Consider the following 22,506-nt stretch of genomic DNA (forward strand, 5'->3'; position numbering starts at 1 on the left):
GTTTGCTTACTGGTTGTTGAACATTGTTGAAATGTTGCAGTTCTATTGGAGAGAAATGGAAAAACTGCCCCTTAGAAAGTAATAGATGTTTCAGTCTGTACCTCATAATATAGGGATTATTATTAAGTTTCAGGATGGTGTCGTAAGGAATACAAATACAATATTCACAACACAAGAGCATGCAACAGATTCAAACTTAATATTAACCTCTCCAAACTTGAGTGTAAAAAATATGACTTCAGCAACCGAGTTGTCGAAGCGTGGAACTCATTACCTGACTCAGTAGTGTCAATCCCTAACCCCCAACATTTTTCCCTTAGGCTATCCACGATTGACCTCTCCAGGTTCCTTAGAGGTCAGTAAGGGGCGTGCATAAACTACTCAAGACTCATTTATTCCGCCAGGCATGGGGGAGTTAAGATATTCCTTCCCCCTAGGCCATTACAAGTTATGCATGGTATGTTTGTGTGTATGTTTGGTTTTATTATAAGGGTTTTTAGTTGTTTTATTAATTGGATTTCTACATGCTGTTTTTATCATTGTTGTTAGCCGCCCCAAGTCTGCGGAGAGGAGCGGCATACAAATCCAATAAATAATAATAATAATAATAATAATAATAATAATAATAATAATAATAATAATAAGTGCACCAGTGTGCCTTCCGTCCCCTGTCCAATTGTCTCTCCTTATCTCATTTATCTTTTCTTCCTTTCAAATATGTTCACCTATACTTTTCTATCTTTTCTTCTATTCTTTTCTTTATATATATTATTACATATCTATTCTCTTCAATGTGTATTATGTATTGGACTAAATAAATAAACAAACAAACAAATCAATCAATCAATCAATCAATCAATCAATCAATCAATTGTGTGGTGAAGCAAAGGGTTGCCTAATTAACAAGTAAGTATATAATGCCTACTTTCCCCATTTAAAAGAAACAAGTGGACTTTGCAATGATTTGGAATTTAAATGCATCAATTGCCTAGAATATGATAAGGCAGTTTAGGCAGCTAGTATACCTATACCTATATCTACAGTATGTCACAGAAGTGAGTACGTTTTGTAAATATTTAATATTGTATATCTTTTCATATGACAACACTGAGGAAATGACAAGAAATGAGTATACACTTGTATAACAGTGTAAATATGCTGTCCCCTCAAAATAACGGAACACATAACTGCTGGCAACAAAAGTTAGTACACCCGCCGTACGTGATAGCGTCCAAATGGTGTAACTCATTAGTGGTACTACAAGATCTCAGGTGTGAAGGGAGAGCAGGTGTGTTAAATTTGGTGTTATCACTCTAACTCTCTCATACTGGTCACTGGAAGTTCAACATGGCACCTCATGGCAATGAATTCTCTGAGGATCTGGAAAAAAGAATTGTTGCTCTACATAAAGATGGCCTAGGCCAGGGATAGGCAAACTTGGCTCTTCTGTGACATGTGGACTTCACCTCCCAGAATTCCTGAGCTAGCATGGTTGGCTCAGGAATTCTGGGAGTTGAAGTCCACAAGTCATAAAAGTGTCAACTTTGCCTACCCCTGGCCTAGGCTATAAGAAAATTGCCAAGACCCTGAAACTGATCTGTAGCACAGTAGCCAAGACCATATAGTGGTTTAACAAGACAGGTTCCATTCAGAACAGGCCTTTCTTGGGTCGACCAAAGAAGTTAAGTGCCTGTGCTTAGCGTCATATCTAGAGGTTGGCTTTGGGAAATAGACCTATGATTTCTGCCAGTATTGCTGCAGAGGATGAAGGGATGGAGGGTCAGCTATCAGGGCTATCATCCCAGAAGGAAGCTTCTTCTAAAGATGATGCACAAGAAAGCCCACAAACAATTTGTTGTAGACAAGCAGACTAAGGACATGGATTTCTGGAACCATGTGCTGTGGTCCAATAAGATATTGACACTTTGGGTTCCATTTGTATATTATCACTTAGGGGTGTACTCACTTTTGTTGCCAGTAGTTTAGACATTAATGATTGTATGTTGCATTATTTTGAGAGGACAGCACATTTACATTGTTGTACAAGCTGTAAACTCAATACTTTATGTTGTAGCCAAGTGTCATTTCTTCAGTGTTGTCACATGAAAAGATATACAGTTTGTTTATCTATCTATCTATCTATCTATCTATCTATCTATCTATCTATCTATCTATCTATCTATCTATCTATCTATCTATTTTGTCCAATACACAATACATATTGGATAGACATGAAGTATTATATACAAAGAAAAAATATAAAAGTAGAGGAGAAGATATATGAAAGGAAGAAAAGATATATGATATATGAGATAAGGAGAGACAATTGGACAGGGGACAAAAGGCAGGCTAGTGCACTTATGTACGCCCCTTACTGACCTCTTAGGAACCTGGAGAGGTCAATCATGGATAGTCTAAGGGAGAAATGTTGGGGGTTAGGGGTTGACACTACTGAGTCTGGTAATGAGTTCCATGCTTCGACAACTTGATTGCTAAAGTCATATTTTTTACAGTCAAGCTTGGAGCGATTAATATTAAGTTTGAATTTGTTGTGTGCTCTTGTGTTGTTGCGGTTGAAGCTGAAGTAGTCATTGACAGGCAGGACGTTGCAGCATATGATTTTGTGGGCAATACTTAGATCGATATGTAAATACTTACATATTTATAAAATGTGAGTGGGTGTATTCACTTCTGTGATGTCTATCTGTCTGTCTGTCTATCTAGTAAAAACATCATTTTTTCCTTTGGTCCAGGCAAACCCCCCTCTTGTGCTGGTCTTAGGCATACTGCAAAACTCCAAGCAATGAAAGCTGTAACTGTATTTTATTTTTTTTATTTTAACCAGCATTTTATTTTATTTATTTTATCTAAAACTTGCAGAGAAATGGCTGGCAGGATGCCTAAAGCCAACTTCCTCTGATCTTTTTCCTATGGTGTTCCTGAACCCTAGCCCCAGTGTTACATGATTTCTAATATTATATGGAGATCTGTGAATATTATGAGCGAATTAAGCTGTAAAAAGAGTTTTTCACTGATAACATGAAATGGGGAAAAGTTATTTCAACTTCCTGTTACAATGAAGCAGTATTTCAGATTATTCTTTAAAAAACAAATCCTCTATTTTGATTTATGAATATAAAAACTTATATTCTAAAATGTTGTTTGTTCTTCTCTGGAAGTTTCTAAAATATTCTTCAGTTGGTAAGATTTCTGTATATAATAATGTTTTTAAAATGAGACTAAGCTAGATAAACATAATGAATCTCTTTTTGGCACTTGATTTTTTTTTCTGCACCAGAAAAAAATGGGTATTTTCTAAGCTTCATGATCTTAAATGGTTTGCAATCCAGAAGCTAAATGAAAAATAATGAATATAAATGAGAGATATTGGGTTATTTCAAAAAAATAATTTGCTCATATCTGATAAGGATGGTGGCTTATACGCATCACCTTAATATTCTTGGAGAAAATTGAAAAGTGTTGTATAAATTGAACAAATAAATACAATTTCACTGTCTCAAATTGACAATAACCAGTCTCATATGTTTGACATTTAGCTCATATGTAAGACTTTGATTTTAGACAAATTCTGAACACGTGCATCTACTGACCCCCTACATAGATAGTGGTCAAAAGCAGTGGTAATCTCCTGAAGAACAATTATGTAACTTGCCAACAGTTTCTTCAAAATTAAACAGAGATAGATAGATAGATAGATAGATAGATAGATAGATAGATAGATAGATAGATAGACAGACAGACAGACAGACAGACAGACAGACAGACAGACAGACAGACAGACAGTGTTGTGGTTCAGCCTGAGGCAGATCAAAGACCAGCTGCATCTCTGCTGGCTCCATGCCCGGAGGAGGATGACAGCGAAGAGGAGGGGGCTGGGCAGTCGGACGGGGGAGAGTACAGTCAGGAATGTGATGAGGAAGAACAGCATGGGAGCCCCGGGGAGGGGCTCTCCCCAGCCAGTAGCTTGGAGTCTTTGGAGTCATTAGGTGACGAAGCACAAGCTGTCATTAACATGCGACAGAGACGTCTAGATCAAAGGAAGGATCAATTGAAGAAATATTATCAGCATTGAATAAGGAACACCAGGGCTTGGGTGTGGTCCTCATTAGCAGGGAAGGGTTTATAAGGCAGGCAAACTCTTGAAGCCATGTGGAGTGTTATCAGTTTGGAGTTGCTGTAACCTGCATTGTTTCTCAGCATCTCTGTTCCTGGCTTGTGGCCCAGCAGTCTTGAAGACCCGTGGGAGGTGTATGTCTGTTATCTACAGCCTCATCTTGGCAGCAAGAATCCTATATTGATGCATGGACAATTGCCTTTGTGTATATATTTGGAGTTCCAGTGTTTTCCTGCTTTGTAAGGACATTTTCTGTTAGCTTTGTTTCTCTTGAACATTATAAAACTGTATTTGAATTTTACCGGTGTGTCTGGCTTATCTTTTTGGGTTGGTCATAGCTTCCGGACTGACCCAGACAGAACAGATAGATAGATGGATGGATGGATGGATGGATGGATGGATGGACGGACGGACGGACAGACAGACAGACTCCTACACCTACATATATAAAGAAAAGCTTAATTTAAGAAAAAAATACAGTAGATGTTTTCTAAATAGCACAAGTGGCTACTTATTCCTAGTTCCATTCCTTTCTACAGTCTCAGCTACTGAAAATAAAATGTCTGTGTGATGTTTAGATTCAGAAGAATCTACCTGTTTGAGTTTACTTTACCACTTCTATGAACATTTAATGAAAGCTCTCTAATTTGTACAGGTAGTCCTTTACAATCATAATTGGTACTGGAAATTTTTGTTGCCATGTGACAAGTTATCATGGAACCATGCCCGATTTTTTTTTATTTTTTTTTGCTGTAATTATTAAGTGAAACTGGCTTCCCACATCCATTTTGTTTGCTGCTCTGAGTCCTTGGAGAGGAGCGGCATACAAATCTAATAAATTATTATTTATTATTATTGTTGTTGGAATCCAGCTGGCAAAGCTGCAAATGACGATGACGTGATCCTGAATTGCTGCAGCCATTGTAAAAATATGCCACTTGCCAAATCTCTGAATTGTGATTACATGACTGCAGGAACACTGTGATGGTTGTAAGTGTGAAGAATGGCCATAAGCAGTGAAGGGCTACCAAACCTTTTACTACCACACCGTGGGCTTGGCTTATACAGAATGCCCTGCATTTTCTTTCAACATCTTTCAGTGCAAATTGGGTGTTCTGGCGTGGAGCTCCATTTTCGCTACGCCACTACATTTACCCCTGTCCGGACAGTAGCCCATCCCTGGCCATAAGTCACTCTTTACAGCAGTGGTCTCCAACTTTCACAACTTTAAGACTTGTGGACTTCAACACCCAGAATTTTCCAGCCACTAGAAGTCCACAAGTTTTAAAGTTGCTGAAGAATACTGAGGCTGTCAGCTTCTTTAAAGTTGCTTTATTCTCAGCAGCACAGAAACAATTGAACTTGTGACTTCAGCTCTTGCAGAGACTGACTGAAACAGTGTCAGCTTGTGTTCTGTCTGGGTTCCCCCAGAAGCCAACACCAACCAAAAAGAGTATCCAGACACGCTGGTAAAAAGCAAAGGCAGTTTATATAATTCAAAGTAAACACAGGTAACAAAAACTGTTCTTACAGACAGGAACACTCTGGAGCTTCACAGAGGTTTCACGAAGGCCAGGCAATAAAACAGGATTCTTGCTGGCAAAAACAACGCTGGAAATAACAAAAACCCACGCCTCCCCCAAGTCTTCCAGACTTCTAGGCCACAAGCCAAGATCAGAGACGCCGAGAAGCAAAGCAGGGTCACAGAATTTCCAGGTGATAACGCTCCACAAGACTGTAAGGGTGGGCCTGCCTTTTCAACCCTGCTGAGGAGAACCACACCCAAACCCAGCTGTTGCCAATTCAGGGATGTAAATACCTTTCTAATTGGTCCCGTCTTTGAGCTGCACGTCGCTGTCTCATGTCTATTATAGCCTGTGCGTCTTCATCCAATGAATCCAGGCTACTAGCTGGGGAGAGCCCCCCCCCCAGGGCTCTCAGACTGCTCTCCCTCCTCCTCTTCCTGACGTTCCTCTCCCCCGTCTGCCTGGTCCTCCCCCTCCTGTTCACTGTCCTCCTCCTCTGGGCATGGATCCGGCAGAGACCCAGCCGGTCCCTGAGGAGCCTCAGGCTGAATCACAACAGCTTGCCTCTTTTATACTCTCACTTTCCCGCTTAAACCCAACTGTCACTTTCTTAAAATTCCCGGTCAAATTCTTAACCAATCACAATCGACAATTCAAATTCCAACTATTTACATTAACTTAATACATATTCAACAGTTGCCACGGTTGGAGACCCCTGCTTTATAGTGCTATTGTAACCCTAAACAGTCACTAAATGAATGGGTATAAGTTGAGGGCTATTTAAAGCAAGAAAAAGAAATATAAAACCAATCGCCAGTTTTTGAAATAGGTAGAAAATGTTTTGAGAACAAAAAAGGCCACAAGTTTTATCTTTGGATAATCATTGCCATTTTACCTGAAATTTTCCAACAGTATCTGAACAAAGATGGAAGACCCAATTTCTAAAGTTGATCAGTTTGTTCTGAATGCTGCCATAGATTTTTTAGTACAACAGTTCATACAGCTGATAATTTGAGAATTCCCATGAATAAAATAAAAACAAAAGTGGATATAAATGACAAAAAATGACACTGCACAATCCATGGGCACCTTCCGTGAGTGACAAATGCCAACATGTGGGATATGCATGCTGCTTTCTAAATGCATGGTTTAAATTAATTTTAATAGTGTACTGGCACAAGCAGTATTTCAATTAATGTAAACCATTAGAAAACAGCATGCCTTATTACAGACTGATTTGCTGAATCTACAGTTGAACTCAAGGGCACAGCCCAAATGGGAAAATAATTTTCTGTCTTGCATTAATCGTAACTGAAAATTATATATGATATATATTCCTGCTTTTAGAAAGTGTTTGATCAGCATTGAAGAATTAGAAAGCATTAGAAACAGAGAATCATGGTAAAGTCATTTATCTTTTTTTAAAAAAAACCACAGCTTTCTTTGCAAAACCATTGTTTGCAAATTATAGGGTATTCCCTACTCTATATAAATCATAAGCACAAAGTTATAGTCATGAGAAGACAAGGAAATAGGTAAAAGGAAAGATGACAAGAATAATAGTAATACGGCACTACTAGGTAGTTTGACAGTGTTTGTGGAAATTAATTGTTTAGCAGAGTGATGGCATGGAGAAAGAAACTCTCCTTGTGTCTATTTGTTTTGGTGTGCAACACCCTATAGCAGTGATGGCGAACCTATGGCATGGGTGCCAGAGGTGGCACGCGGAGCCATATCTGCTGGCATACGACCCATTGTCCTAGCTCAACTCCAATGTGCATGTGTGTGCCAGCCAGATGACTTTTGGCTTGCACAGAGGTTCTTGGAGGGCATTTTTTCTTCCAGAGAGTCTCTGGGGGGATGGGGGAGGGCATTTTTACCCTTTCCGGCTCCAGGGAAGCTTTTGGAGCTTGGGGAGGGTGAAACACGAGATTACTGGGCCCACCAGAAGTTGGGAAAGAGGCCGTTTCATGCCTCCAGAAGGCCTCCGGGGTTGGGGGCAGGGGTGAGCAGCAGGCAGGATGGGGTGAAATGCAGTTCCATTGGTGGAAATGAAGCTGCATGCACAGCTCCAGCTGATCGGCGGCAGTCACTTCCTGGATTACCAATCTCAGCTCGGCTCTCCTTTTTTACCCTGCTGCTGCTGCTGCTGCTGCTGCATCTGTGCTCCTTGCTTTTTTCCTCTTTCCTCCTTCCTGGCCTCAGACAAGCTTCCCTCTCTCCTGCCCGGCTCCCCTCCAGCATCCCGCGGCCACCTCCCAACTGAGGTGCAAGCAGAAGGCGTGGGTGGAAGCGGCGCTGGCAGCATTTATGCTTCTGGCAGCACCTGTTCACCTAGCTACCCAGTCTGAGGCAGGGGGGCGACCCAGGAAGGAGACCGCAGGAAACGCCAAGCAAATTGTCACCCCAGCAACTGGTAAAGTTGTAACTCAAGGATTTAATGATGATCATTCAAGTCACTCCCACCTGGTCACATGGCCAGCAAGCTACTCCTACCCAGTCGCATGACATTAAGCCACACCCAGTAAATAAACCACACCCACAGTGTGGCAGTAAAAATTATGGCTGCCTATTAGTGGGTGAGGGAAGCTGTTTTCCCCTCCCCAGGCATTGAATTATGGGGGGGGGGCACTCACGCATGCACGATAGCACAGGTACACGCTCTTTTAGCACCCAAGGAAAGAAAGGTTCACTATCACTGTCCTATAGCGTTGTTTTGACTGAAGATGTTGAAACAGTTTATGTCCAGGTTGTGAGGGGTCTATAAATATTTTCGCAGCCCTCTTTCTTGTGCATTACAGGTCCTCAATGGAAGGCAGGGTGGGAGCAACTGTTTCTTTTGCAGTACTAACTATCCATTGAAATCTGTCTGTCTATTTTCACTTTAAGGAGCATAAATTCCTTTTTAAGGGCTTGATTATTTTGGACCACAGTGAAAAAAGGAAAATGGAAGATCAAGAACAATTTTGGCTAACATATAAACAAATCACGTCAACAATAAGTAACCAAGGCATTAGTTATATAACAATCCTAATGTATTACTAATCTTGCTTACATAAATGGCTGAAAGTTAAGATGGTATCTTAAATTAGATTACTTTCATTTTGGATGGCTGTAATCTTTTAGGTCTGAAAAGTCATGAAGGAGGGACGAAACAAATTCAGCCTACAACTGAGTAGCCCTTATTCTCAGAATACACTCTAGTAATCAAGATAATTATAAAGAGGAGAAGTATATATGACTGCTATAAGTCATCAAAATATACAATTAGACCACAGTAATATATACTGTACTCTGTTTCCCCAAAAATAAGACGTACCCCGAAAGTAAGGCATGTCAGAGGTTTTGCAGAATTTACTAATATAAGGCACACCCTGAAAATAAGGCGTAGTCAAGTTTACATATGGTACGGTGGAAAAACATACGGTACCATTCAAAGCTGTTCATAGTGGTACCGTAATAATGTGGCGTCCCCTGCTGGCCGCTTCCATCGCTTTGTACCGTCCAGTACAGCAGACAGAGTCTGCTGCTGTCTCACGGCCATAGACTGTGCGTAGACTGTAGTTCCTCTGGTGGCCGGAAGCTGCAATAGCGGGAGTATACTGTTGTACCATATAAGTGCTGTCGTTTGTGTGTGTGGGTGCCATACTGACAGGTACCGTACCGTAATCAGTGTACCGTACGGTATACTTTCTTTGGGGGTGTCAGCTTTTCTGCCTGGGAATTTGTCTTATTTGAGAAATATAAGGCACCCCCCCCCAAAAAAATAAGACGTAGCACAACTTTTGGAGCAAAAATTAATATAAGACAGTGTCTTATTTTCGGGGAAACACGGTAGTGTGTATGAATTGGTATCTTCTTTCCTGAGAATATTGATTATTCTTACATTTGCAGTATTAGCTTACATGTGTTTAATTGAAAGTAAACCATATTTTATTCAGTTACATTTTCTCAGGATTGTCACCATCATTGCTCACAGAACTAAAAGGGACCTCAGAGGTCTTCTAGTCCAACCCCCTGCTCATGCAGGAGACCCTATAGCATTCCAGACAGATGGATGTCCAGTTTCTTCTTAAAAGTTTCCAATGATCGAGCACCCACACTTTCTGAAGGCAAGCTGTTCCACTGCTTGATTGTTCTCATTGTCATTTAATTATAACCCATTAATTATATAATTACATAATTGATTAGTTACATATCACATTAATTACTTTTTAAATTAAGTTTTTAGATAATCTGTCTTTATGTAAAAGAATATTCCTTAATTCATGCTTTCCTACTTGTTAATTCCTTTGTTATCTTGTGATCTCACAGGATGAACATATCTTTAGAATTCTTTTTTTATTTTAATTTTTTTATTAATTTTAAATGTTAAAACATACAGACTACATACATACAACATAAAAACAGTGTCCTGTGAAGGTGCACCCATCACCTGAAAACATACATATATACCCCACCACCAATTGGAGGGTCTGTACTAACATCTTTAATATTCTTCTACGCTGGAATCTGCATTCTATTTACATATCAAAGAGTGATTCTAATTTATTCTTTATGGCTAGATCACAAATTCTACTTGTCATATAACCTCTCACCATTTCCCATCGTTCCATCAGTTTTTTCAATTTATTTTCATTATACATATTCATCCTTACCTCCTTAATTTCAAAGCAAATGTGGTCCACCATGTACCGATACCAATTCTGTATCATCCATTTTGCTGCTTCTTTCCAACCCAATACAATTACTGCTTGAGCGCTTTCCAATGCTGCTACTCTTATTTCTTTAAATTCTCTTAAGTCTCCTTTTTTTACCAGCACTGCCATTTCTTTTGTATATCTTTAGATTTCTATTGCTCTGGTCCAACAACTCATAAAGCATTAAACCTTAAATAAGATTTAACTGGCTAGATTCTTGAAAGTATTATCTCCAAGAACAGTAATCAAGCTTATATGATATATTAAAAATCAAATTAGTCTAATATGGGAAGTTAGTCTGTGAGTATCCTGACATGTGTTGGCAGGTCTATGCTACACTTTAGTAATTGCATCCTTCCACTGAACACCATTCTTTTAAGAAAGGCCATAGCAAAGGCCAAAAATAAGATGATGACCATGACTCTATGCTACAAGAATTTCTTGGCCTGAAAGACATACAGAAGAACTCTTGACTCTTTGCTCCTCATTAGTGGTCATCGACATTTTTTTCAACCCAGCTATCCAGAATTCAATTGTAGAGCCATATTTTTCATATCAGATATTCTGAATTAATTCTCAGAAATGTATCAGGGCGAGGGGAAAATGGTCCATACATTAAAGAGGGAAGGACTTCCTCACTTTTTTGAGTTATTAGGTACTTATTGTAAATTAGGGGTGCAAATAGTAGAGTGCAAATCGAAAAGGAGCAGATACAGAAAGTCTTTGCCTTACTACCACAACTGAGCCCAAAATTTAGAATAGAATAGAATAGAATTTTATTGGCCAAGTGTGATTGGACACACAAGGAATTTGTCTTGGTGCATATGCTCTCAGCGTACATAAAATAAAATATACATTTGTCAAGAATCATGTGGTACAACACTTAATGATTGTCATAGGGGTCAAATAAGCAACGAAGAAGCAATATTAATAAAAATCTTAGGATATAAGCAACAAGTTACAGTCATGAAGTCAACATGGGAGGAAATGGGTGAAAGGAATGATGACAAAATCTAGTAGAATAGAAGTGCAGATTTAGTAGAAAGTCTGACAGTGCTGAGGGAATTATTTGTTTAGTAGAGTGATGGCGTTCGGGAAAAAACTGTTCTTCTGTCTAGTTGTCTTGGTGTGCAGTGCTCTGTAGCGACGTTTTGAGGGTAGGAGTTGAAACAGTTTGTGTCCAGGATGTGAGGGGTCAGTAAATATTTTACCCGCCCTCTTTTTGACTCTGCAGTATACAGGTCCTCAATGGAAGGCAGGTTGGCAGCAATTGTTTTTTCTGCAATTCTGATTATCCTCTGAAGTCTGTGTCGGTCCTGTTGGATTGCAGCACCAAACCAGTTATAGAGGTGCAGATGACAGACTCAATGATTCCTCTGTAGAACTGTATCAGCAGCTCCTTGGGCAGTTTGAGCTTCCTGAGCTGGCGCAGAAAGAACATTCTTTGTTGTGCTTTTCTGATGATGTTTTTTTTTGTTACCTTGAGATATTTGTTAAGTGAATTTTGCTCACTTGTTTTGAGAGAGAGGGAGGGAAGGGAGGGAGGGAGGGAGAGAGAGGGAGAGAGAGACTTCTATGAACAGAAACTGTGATAAGATCAACATACTAGTTTCTTTTCACTTCAGTTCATCCTACAGTATAACAATACTGGGCTTTACACTCAAATATATTGGCTGTTATTACAATATTATTATGTTCTTTTTATAAGAAAAATGGAATGTAAACATTTGATAAAATGTTTAAATATTATTAGAACAAATTCAAACAGCACTAAGAACATCTCATAAATATCCTAATAGGCTCCCAGCTTCAGCCAACACCACTTCGTCAGTCAGACATGACTTAAATAAATATATATTGGTTAGTGGAAGGGGAGAAGTCCCCCAAACTATTTGCTGCTTTATTTTGTATGAAAATTCCTAAGTAAGTAATATAATGAAGACTCTTTTATACAGCCAAGAATATCATGGACTAGTGTAGTAAACATTTTAATTTTCTTCTGTATAATGAAATAAGGTATTGTATATCTGAATGTTTGTGTATATCTTCATAAAGCAACTGTCTATTTTTGGGTATGTAGGAAGCACAGATTTGCTGGATGTATCATAGGCTATTTTATCCATAGTCTCCATCTGTATTCAGTTCTTTTTTGAATATGATTTTTCTTTGCTAATTACTTCTTCCATTTCAAATCAGATGCTACCTTCTTCAGTTTTCAGAGTCCCCATGTCTTTTACACAATTCTTTATGAAAACCCATACTATTGGATTAGAAACAGTAAAAATACTTTCTCCTGATGGACTTCATGTCTGCAGAGAGGGGCGGCATACAAATATAATAATAATAATAATAATAATAATAATAATAATAATAATAATAATAATAATTGTGATTAGCTCTGGCCCAGCTCCTGCCCCAAGGACTGTGGATGTGGGGGAGACCGTTTTGCTCCTGGTGGAATCTGCTGATGAAGGCTCCTCTGACCAAGTAGACATGAGTGACAGGGAGGAGGAGAGTGTGGCAGACAGCTCAGAAGGAGATCAATTATCTCTCTCCTCCTTGGATTCGGAACAAGAGTTAATGATACAGCCACACATGCGGAGAGCGATGCATAGACAGCAACAACTGAGAGATTATTATCAAAGAAAATGAGGCCAACTGTGGTTGGGTGGGGTTGTGGTAATTAGTGAGGCTGCTATAAATAGCAGCCTGTGGGTTTGGCCATTGTGGAGGATTATCTGATCGTTGTGTTTCGTGCCTGCTTTGCTGACTTTGACCTTTGTGTGCTGATTTTTCCTCCGCTTTGAAACTAAACCAGAGCAAAGTGTGTTTCACTTTGTGAAAGAAGAAGAACTGTGAATTGCCTCACAGCTGCAAGCTAAGTATCTCAGAACTGATAAGGGACTTGTACCAATTACCAGTTTGTTTGGAGACGAGTGCTCTTTGCTATATGGCCATTAATTCACAGAGCTTGTTTGTGGTTTGATGTAAAAACTCATTGTGAGCAATCCTATAATGCAACCAAAGTATTGGATTTCAGAAAAACAAATTTTAATGCAATGGGAGAATATTTAGATAATGAATTAAAGGGGAGGGATAAAATGGCAGGAGCGAGCATCCAGTGGACTGTATTAAAAAAGGCCATCTTAAAAGCCACTGGACTGTATGTAAGACAAATAACTAAAGGTAAAAGGAAGAAGAAACCGCTATGGTTTAGCAATGATGTAAGGGCTATAGTCAATGAAAAAAAGGCTGCCTATAGGAGGTATAAAGAGTCTGGAAGTATAGCTGATAGGGAGGTATATAAAATGAGACAGAAGGAGGCGAAACAGATAATATATGCTGCTAAAGCCTCAAAAGAGGAAGAAATTGCCAAATCTGTAAAGAAGGGGGATAAAACCTTCTTCAGATATATTAATGATAAGAAGAAGAAAAACTGCGGCATCACGAAGCTTAGTACCGGGAATAATACATGCATTAATGGGAATAAGGAGATCGCTGACCATTTCAATAGCTACTTCTGTTCAGTTTTCTCAAAAGACACCTTACAAAATAATACTATAGAGGGATATAGCATTGCTTCCAGCTGTACGGATTCAGCTCCAGTGATCTTAGAAGCCGATGTCTTAGAAGAACTTGAACGATTAAAGATAAATAAGGCAATGGGTCCAGATGGCATCCACCCCAGAGTTCTTAAAGAACTCAGATCTGTCCTTGCTACCCCCCTGACTGATTTGTTTAACCAATCCTTGTTAACAGGAGAAGTTCCTGAGGATTGGAGAATGGCCAGTGTTGTGCCTATTCACAAGAAGGGCAGTAGAGAAGAAGCTGGTAACTACAGGCCAGTTAGCTTGACATCAGTTGTAGTTAAAATGATGGAGACTCTACTCAAAAAGAGGATAAATCAGCACCTAAAAAACAATAACTTATTAGACCCAAATCAGCATGGCTTTACTGAAGGTAAATCATGTCAGACTAATCTCATTGATTTCTTTGACTATGTCACAAAGGTGTTGGATGAAGGTGGTGCCGTGGATATTGCCTACCTGGACTTCAGCAAAGCCTTTGATACGGTTCCACATAAAGAGCTGATAGATAAATTAGTGAAGATTGGACTTAATCCCTGGATAGTTCAATGGATTTGCAGCTGGCTGAAGCGTAGACATCAGAGAGTTATTGTTAATGGCGAGTATTCTGAGCAGAGTCAGGTTACAAGCGGTGTGCCACAAGGATCTGTTCTGGGTCCTATTCTTTTTAATATATTTGTGAGTGACATAGGGGAAGGTTTGGTAGGGAAGGTTTGCCTATTTGCCGATGACTCTAAAGTGTGCAATAGGGTTGATATTCCTGGAGGCGTCTGTAATATGGTAAATGATTTAGCTTTACTAGATAAATGGTCTAAGCAATGGAAACTGCAGTTTAATGTTTCCAAATGTAAAATAATGCACTTGGGGAAAAGGAATCCTCAATCTGAGTATTGTATTGGCAGTTCAGTGTTGGCAAATACTTCAAAAGAAAAGGATTTAGGGGTAGTGATTTCTGACAGTCTCAAAATGGGTGAACAGTGCAGTCAGGCGGTAGGGAAAGCAAGTAGGATGCTTGGTTGCATAGCTAGAGGTATAACAAGCAGGAAGAGGGAGATTATGATCCCACTATATAGAATGATGGTGAGACCACATTTGGAATACTGTGTTCAGTTCTGGAGACCTCACCTACAAAAAGATATTGACAAAATTGAACGGGTCCAAAGACGGGCTACAAGAATGGTGGAAGGTCTTAAGCATAAAACGTATCAGGAAAGACTTAATGAACTCAATCTGTATAGTCTGGAGGACAGAAGGAAAAGGGGGGACATGATCGAAACATTTAAATATATTAAAGGGTTAAATAAGGTCCAGGAGGGAAGTGTTTTTAATAGGAAAGTGAACACAAGAACAAGGGGACACAATCTGAAGTTAGTTGGGGGAAAGATCAAAAGCAACATGAGAAAATATTATTTTACTGAAAGAGTAGTAGATCCTTGGAACAAACTTCCAGCAGATGTGGTAGATAAATCCACAGTAACTGAATTTAAACATGCCTGGGATAAACATATGTCCATCCTAAGATAAAATACAGAAAATAGTATAAGGGCAGACTAGATGGACCATGAGGTCTTTTTCTGCCGTCAGACTTCTATGTTTCTATGTTTCTATGTTTCTATACAAAAAGAGGGCTTAGTTTAAGTGAATTTTTGTTATAAAGAACATTGTTTTGAATTTTCAAACGCCTGTGTGTCTGAAATTTGTAGCTGTGGATTTTCGGGAGGATTCTACCAGAGAGCCCGACAGAACAAATAATAATAATAATAATAATAATAATAATAATAATAATAATAATAATAATAATTACTGTTACTGTTACTATTATTCATGCTCAGGCAGGAACCAAAGATAGATATCATATTTCAGTTAGTTTCATCCCAATCAGCAGTTTGAATTGTGCCTTGGAAACAGACTACCACTTAATATACTTTAACAAATCCCATTCAACAGTTGATCACAATTTTGGGACTAATTGAACTTTCCAAAATATTTGGGTCTAATTGAATTTTCCTAAACCTTTTAAGGATCAACTCAAATAGAGTGCACTACAGAAGTCTAAAACAGGTTATTATGGCAAAATCTGGCAACTTCAAATATGGGCAAAGCTACTTCAATAATCTAGCTGAGATTATAATTCAACAAACAGAACTGCACAAGGGTTTCCTACTGTGTTATTAATACATCTTGGTCATGAATCCTTCTGTTTCAATAGATTTCTATCTGTGTATTGAATGATCTTGTTAGATCTAGGGATCATTTTTAATATATCCAGAATTCAATACATCCTTTTTTAAGGTAATTTTTTCCTGCAAAAAATTATCCTTTGTAATGAGAAGTAAAGCTTTATGTTATAACCGTGATGACAAACCTATGCACAAAAGCCATCACACCAGTTTAGCTCTGCCATGCGTGCCCATATTTATTTTATTTATTTATTTTATTTATTTATTAGATTTGTATGCCGCCCCTCTCCGCAGACTCGGGGAAGCTCACAACAATAATACGAACAATATATCACAAATCTAATATTAAAAAGTCTCTAAAAGCCCCTTATTTAAAAAGCAGACATACACACAAACATACCAAACATACCATGCATAAATTATATAGGCCAGGGGGGAGATGTCTCAATTCCCCCCATGCCTGATGGCAGAGGTGGGTTTTAAGGATCTTACAAAAGGCAAGGAGGGTGGGGGCAATCCTAATCTCTGGGGGGAGCTGGTTCCAAAGGGTCGGGGCCGCCACAGAGAAGGCTCTTCCCCTGGGTCCCACCGGACGACATTGTTTAGTCGATGGCACCTGGAGAAGGCCAACTCTGTGGGACCTAACTGGTCACTGGGATTTGTGGGGCAGAAGGCGGTCCCGGAGATATTCTGGTCCGATGCCAAAATAGGCCTTCTACTTGCCAGCAGGTCTTTGGGTCTCTGCTGTGCATGGGCAGGGCGCATGCAGGGGACAGGGTGTGCATGGGCATATTGGGGGGCCGTGAGGACATGCATAGGGGCTGTGATGCATGCAGGGGGCCGGAGTGCATGCAGGGGATGGGGTGCATGCACAGGGCCCACACACACCTTGCATTTTGGGGCTTCGGCTGTATGCACAGATGCGCATTTGCACACACACACACTTTGAGCACTCGGTCTAGAAAAGGTTAGTCATCACTGTGTTATAACATATAATGACACACAGCCATGATAGGATGTTGGTTGGATGATGACACTGTGGCTACCGAACTATCATAAGCCTTGGTGGTGCAGTGGTTAGAATGCAGTACTGAAAGCTACTTCTGCTGATCGCTGGCTGCCAACAGTTTGGCAGATTGAATCTCAGTAGGCTCAAGGGTGTCTCCGCCTTCCATCCTTCCAAAGTCAGCAAAATGAGGACCCAGATTGTTAGGGGCAATGTGCTTACTTTCTGTAAACCGCTTAAGAGAGGGTTATAAAGCACTATGAAACACTATAAATCTAAATGCTATTGCTATCATGAATTAGTTGGCAAAGGAATGTTTTTTCCACACAGTTAAATTGATAATGACGTACATTAGGCCATTACAATTACTTATACTTTCCTAACCCATGTTGAACTATCTATTCATCTGTTTGAGACCAGCCTTGACATATTCCTTTATTTCAGCCTGGTCATAAGGAGTACAAATGAATACAGGGAATCAGTACATCAGGACGATGGAAATGGGAACACAAATAGAACATTGTGACTTTCCAAAATAACACCGGTATAATTTTTAAAGATTAGAACTGTAGATAAAGAGCTTCTTATGAAACTCTTTGGGTAATCTTTACCCAAATTACCTACTGATATAACTTTCAACGTTATATTCAATCAACAATGTAAAAAATATGTTTTGACTCTAGAAAGAGTACAGAGAAGAGTGATAAAGATGATTAGGGGACTGGAGACTAAAACATATGAAGAACAGTTGCAGGAACTAGGTATGTCTAGTTTAATGAAAAGAAGGACTACGGGAGATACAATAGCAGTGTTCCGAGAGGGGTTGCTACAAAGGGGCGTACATAAGTGCACTGGTGTGCCTTTCGTCCCCTGTCCAATTGTCTTTCCTTTCTCTCACTTATCATATATATTTTCTTTCTTTCATATATCCTCTCCTCTAAGTTCACATTTACCCTTATATATATTACTACATGTCTATTTTTCTTCCTATGTATTTATGTATTGGACAAATGAATGAATGAATGAATGAATGAATGAATGAATGAATGAATAAATAAATAAATAAATAAATAAGAAGAGGGAGTCAAACTATTCTCTAAAGACTGGCAGTTTCATTGGGAAGAGCCTTCTCTGTTGCGACCACGATCCTCTAGAACCAACTCCCCTCAGAGATTAGTACCGCCCCTACTCTCCTCACCTTCTGAAAGGCGTTAAAAACACATCTATGCTGGCAGGCCTGAGGCGTTGAGCAATAGTCTTCACCCTGGCCAGTAGTGTGAATGAAGGATGACTGATTGGTTTATACAGGGTTTTTAATTTTTCTTAATTTTTTAATTGTTGTACTATTTTATCTTTATTATATTTTATTCTTGTAAGCCGCTCTAAGTCTGCGAGGAAAAGGACAGCCAATAAATCAAATAAATAAATAAAGCAATCAGGAAGGAAGGAAGGAAGGAAGGAAGGAAGGAAGGAAGGAAGGAAGGAAGGAAGGGAGAACCTGAGGGTAGGACAAGAAGCAATTAGTGGAAATTAATCAAGGAGATAGGCAACTTAGAACTAAGGAGAAATTTCCTGGCAGTTAGAACAATTAATTAGTCGAACAGCTTGCTTCCAGAAGTCATGAATGCCCCAACACTGGAAGTTTTTAACAAGATGTTGGATAATCATTTGTCTGAAGTGGTGTAGGGTTTCCTACCTAAGCAGAGGGCTCGACTAGAAGACATCCAAGGTTCCTTCCAATTCTGTTAATCTATTTTATTACTATTCTATTATTTCTATTCTATTCAAGATTGTTGTAACGATAATAGGGAAGTCATGTATGCCACTTTGAGTTCTTGCAGGTTTATAACTAATTTGCGGTGCCTAAAACACGATTTAAGTATTGCCCACAAGATCATATGCTGCAATGTCCTTCCGGTCAATGACTACTTCACCTTCAACCGCAACAACACAAGAGCATGCAACAGATTCAAACTTAATATTAACCGCTCCAAACTTGACTGTAAAAAATATGACTTTAACAATCGAGTCGTCGACGCGTGGAACTCATTACCGGACTCTATAGTGTCTACTCCCAACCTCCAACATTTCTCCCTTAGACTCTCCACGATTGACCTCTCCAGGTTCCTAAGAGGCCAGTAAGGGGCGTACATAAGTGCACTGATGTGCCTAACATCCCCTATCCAATTACCTTTCCTTTTCTCATATATTCTATATATTCTCTCCCTCTCATCCACTCCTCTTCTTTTTTACTTACTATCCCTATATATACTACTTAATGTCTATTTCATTCCATATGTATTGTATATTGGACAAAGAATAAATAAATAAATAAATAAATAAATAAATAATTTTACCCACTGAAGAATTCTTATAATTCTTGTTTTTTCCCCCAACTATCATTACAATGTTTCATTTTCATTTGGCTGTGTTATAAATCTGTGTTTTCTAATCACACACAAACTCATACACATGAATACTGTACATACGTACATTGCCTTTGCCAAGGCCTAAATGTCCCTGATATGATGCCAGAAAATTGCTCTGGTTGGCTTCTCCACACAGGCAGTTCTTGTTTTTGCCCCCAGGGTTTCTTCTCTCATCAGGAACTTCCTGTATTTTGCCTACTTTGCTATGTTCCGGTTTCCAGCAAAAAAAGGGAGGGGACATAGGACAAGTTACTGCTTGAGATTACAGGCAAAAATTAGTAATGAAAGGTCAGTGTTTGGGCGCTCTGAGTAACCACAGAGGGAAACAGGAAATCAGTTACGCAATCTTTATTTTGTAATTATTTAACAGTTGCTTTAAGATGCAGAGTTAAATTGCAGAATTGCTAGATTGGATCAGAGAGTACTTCTTGAAGAATGTGCAAACTAGAAGATACCTAGGAGCATTTGCACTTTTAAAAAATATTTTAACAAATTTAAAATATTGAAAAATATTAAAAGACTTGCCTCTTCTTTTTCCTCCTCTAAAGGTCTTCAGAGAACGACTGTAGCTTTTATAATGCACATAATTATTTTTTTAAAAAAAATACAGTGGTACCGCTACCTACAAATGCCTCTACTTACAAACTTGTCTAGATAAATGTTCAAGATTTTTTTGCCTCTTCTCAACAGCCATTTACCACTTACAAACCTGAGCCTCCAAAACTGTAACCAGAAAAGGCAGGGAGAAGCCAACGTGGGGTCTCTCTAAAAATCTCCTGGGAGGAAACAGGGCCGGAGAAGGCGAGGAGAAGCCTCTGTGGAGCCTCTGTAGGAATCTCCTGGGAGGAAACAGGGCTGGAAAAGATGGGGAGAAGCCTCCGTGGGGCCTCTCTAGGAATCTCCTGGGAGGAAACAAGGCCTCCACCCAACCTGTGGTTTCCCCAACTGCACACATTATTTGCTTTTTCATTGATTCCTATGGGAAAAATCGCTTCTTCTTACAAACTTTTCTACTTAAGAACCTGGTCACGTAACGAATTAAGTTTGTAAGTAGAGGTACCACTGTACATGGATAGGAGTGAAAAGGATGGGGTAGAGGAGGAGGTAGAGTGATGAAGCGGAGAGAAGAGGAAGAGCAACAGAAAGGTGAAACTGGGAAACAACTTGGAGTAGTCAAGAGTGTGCATGGGAGCAGGAATGATTTTCATTTACCTTCCCTACCCATTCACAAATGTGAGTGTGCACACGCATAAAGTAGCTTTGCGTGCATGCACCATCTCCATAGGGCCACCTGTGCATGCATTTTAATCACACGAGCCTTCCACTCATGTGTCCAGCCTCAAAATCTGTTGTGATTCAGTCTGAGGCTCCTCAGGGAACGGCTGGAACTCTGCCGGCTCCATGCTCAGAGGGGGAGGACGAGGAACAGGAGGAGGAGGAGGACCAGGCAGACAGGGAAGAGGAATGTCAGGACGAGGAGGAGGGGGAACAGCCTGAGACCCCCGGGGGAGAGCTCTCCCCAGCGAGTAGCCTGGAGTCATTAGATGAGAACGCACAAGCCATCATAGATATGAGGCAGAGAAGGGCAGCACAATGAAGGGGACAATTAGCCAGGTATTTCCATCCCTAATAGGCAACAGCTGGGTTTGGGAGTGGTTCTCCTCAGAAAGGTTGAAAAGGCAGGCCCGCCCTTCCTGTATTGTGGAGAGTTATCTTTTGGGAGTCCTGTGACCTTGCTTCGATCCTTGGCGTCTCTGATTCTGGCTTGTGGCCTCAAAGGCTGAAAACTTGGGGGAGGCGTGGGTGTTCTTATCTACAGTGGTGTGTGTGCCAGCAAGAAGCCTGTTGTATTGTCTGGCCGTCGTGACTCTTCTGTGCAGCTGCATAGCATTCCAGTTTGTAAGAACAGTTTTTGTTAACTGTGTTTGTTTTCAAAGATATAAAAGGACTTTGCTTTTTACCAGCGTGTCTGGATACTCTTTTTAGTTGGTGTTGGCGTCTGGGGGAACCCAGACAGAACAAAATCATATACAAATAAGGTAGCATAAAGCCAGGGCAGTCTCATCTAAGATTTCCGCTACCAGTTCAGGAGAACTGGCCGAACCAGCTTAATACCACCTCTGCATGGGAGGTTTAATAGGCATTTTGCCCATCAATGGAGGTTCTACAATTTGAAGACAGCTTCGATTTTAAAAAAAATTCTAATGGAGACTTGATGATTCCAGGGGAGTTATGATAGTTTGTATATTTTTTTTTAAAAAAATGTCATTATTAATGATGGGCGAATCCAACAGTGTTTGGGTTTGGCAAGTTCAGATGAACTTTACGCAAAATTCGGCCGAACCGAAACCGAACCTGAACGGGGAATCCCTCCCACAAAGAGATTCCGGGAGCGGAGCTTTGACGTCACCGGCAGGTTGCTAAGGACGGCAAGGTGATCACTTCCTGGATTCCATGGAATCCAGAAAATGATCACCTTGCCGTCCTTAGCAACCTGCCGGTGACGTCAAAGCTCCGAACGCCGAACACGACCCCGAACTTTGCCTGAAGTTTGAAAAAATTTCGGGTTCGGGTTCGGCATACCGAACACCGCAAAATTCGGTACGGACCCGAATTGTGTGGGTTCAGTTCGCCCATCACTAATCATTATTGATGCATTTTATACAAACTTAATTAAAGCTTTTCTATGAATTGTTATGCACTGAAGAAAACTGAAGAAAAAGCACAACTAGTCTTGATTCCAGGAAAAACATTGTCTTCTTATGCTACTAAGTCTTAGATCTGTCCTCGCCAGCAGTCAGTACCACGATCAGAGACTGCCTTGAGAGAACTGGCACCCAGTTTCTGAGAATAGCCTCCATTTTTTCATATTATTCAGTTATATTTCCAAAAGCCATAAATCCTTTTGACCATAGGCTTCCTTATCATGCAGCTATTGGAAAC

This window comes from Erythrolamprus reginae, chromosome 7 (genome assembly GCF_031021105.1).
Source record: "Erythrolamprus reginae isolate rEryReg1 chromosome 7, rEryReg1.hap1, whole genome shotgun sequence".
Classification (NCBI taxonomy): domain Eukaryota; kingdom Metazoa; phylum Chordata; class Lepidosauria; order Squamata; family Dipsadidae; genus Erythrolamprus; species Erythrolamprus reginae.